The sequence below is a fragment of the Hyperoodon ampullatus genome (assembly GCF_949752795.1).
Source record: "Hyperoodon ampullatus genome assembly, chromosome: 18".
In the NCBI taxonomy this organism is placed as follows: Eukaryota; Metazoa; Chordata; class Mammalia; order Artiodactyla; family Ziphiidae; genus Hyperoodon; species Hyperoodon ampullatus.
Genome location: NC_136931.1, coordinates 48,054,927 through 48,056,733, shown reverse-complemented (window position 1 = coordinate 48,056,733; position 1,807 = coordinate 48,054,927).

Here is a 1,807-nt window from a genome sequence, read left to right as displayed (position 1 = left end):
TCAAGGTTCATCCATGTTAAAGCATGTGTCAGAATTTTCTTCTTTGTTAAGGCTGAATAATATTTCATTGATTGTATATACCACATTTTGTTTATCCATTTATCTGTCAGTGGACAATTGGATTGTTTGTTTCTTTTGACTATTGCAAATAATGCTGCTACAAACATGTGTGTACAAATACCTGTTCGAGTCCTTGCTTTCAGTTCTTTTAGGTATATATCCACAAGTGGAATTTATGGATCATATAGTAATTCTGTTCTTAATTTTTTGACTGCCATACTGTTTTCCCTAGTGGCTATACCAGTTTATCAACATATTTTTTGATCACCTACTATCAGTGGCAAAAAGACAAAAATAAATCCTTGTTTTCATGTATTTTATATGAGGGGGTGGAAAGACAATATGCATGATAAAATATATAATTTGTTAGTGATAATTGCCATTCGAAAAAAATAGAAACTGTGTGAGGGACAGTAGGAGTATATCCCAAGCATAACACTTCTCAAAATTTATTATAATTGAATGTTTTCTGTTTTATTACTTCTTTTCTGTCATTCAGAGTAAGGATTAGTCTACTCTCTTATGTATCATTTTTTTCACCATAGATGATAAATTAATGTCATGTGACAATGTCACTGTGACATGAGTATAATTCTCATTTCAAATGACGAGTATGGGAGTTCTATGTTACAACTCTCATTTATCCCAATTGTCAAGATAGGAAATGGAATATCTGGACTTTTAATGCACCTCTCTTTCACACCAAATCTGGAGTTGCTGAAAATCTGAATGTTTTTTGACTCAGCTTTATAGCTGTCACTGCATCAGGCCTACACCTTTATGCTCACAAAAGATATTTGAGGAGCAGCTATTATGTGAACATCACTATTGTATTCACTTTGTTTCTAGACTCTTGGTGTTTCTATTGGTTCAACCTGAGTTGCTGAGTCTTTGAGTTTTCTTCCAGACTCCTGCTGTCTCAGCATCTCTGGTCAGTGACTCCAGGGACTGTGAATTACAAGCAAGGAAGCTAATTGTTTGGGACTGTATTAATTATCTATTACTGTGTAATAAGGTACCTCAAAATTTAGTGGCTTAAACAACAATAAACATATATTAAACAGCAATAAACATTTATTATCTCAGTTTTTGGGGAGTGGAGAGTGACTTAGCTGGGTATTCTGGCTCAGATATTTCATGAAGTTGCAGTCAATTGCTGGCAGGGCTGCAGTCATCAGAAGGCTAATGGGGACTGGAGGATTTACTTCCAAGATGGCTGGCAAATTGGTGTTGGCTGCTGGCACAAGCCTCTTCCTAAGGCTTGTTGAGTGTCTTCATGGCATGGTGGCTGGCTTCCTTCAAAGTGTGTGATTCAAAAATGTGCAAGACAGAAACCACGATATCTTTTATGACCTAACCTTGGAAGTCACACACTGTCATTTCTGCAAGATCCTATTGGTTATACAGGTCAACTCTATTCAGTGTGGGAGGGGTGTATGAAAGACATGAACACCAGAAGACAACGATCATTGGGGGCCATCTTGGAGGCTGGTTCCCATAGGGATCCAGTGAGAAGACATCAGGTAAATTGGATTTATATCATAAGCCCACAGGTCCTGGCTCCACAAAGATAAGACAGATCTGTGATGTGAGGATAAAGAACCGTGAAGAGCAGGTATCTATCATGGAAGGAGACCTGATCTGAGACCTTCCCTGGAAGCTGGGGAGTCCTGAGATAGAGTGGACCCTGGAATTGCTAGACGTGCACCCTATCTTAACCCCTCTGTTTAGAGTGGGAAAGGCCTGA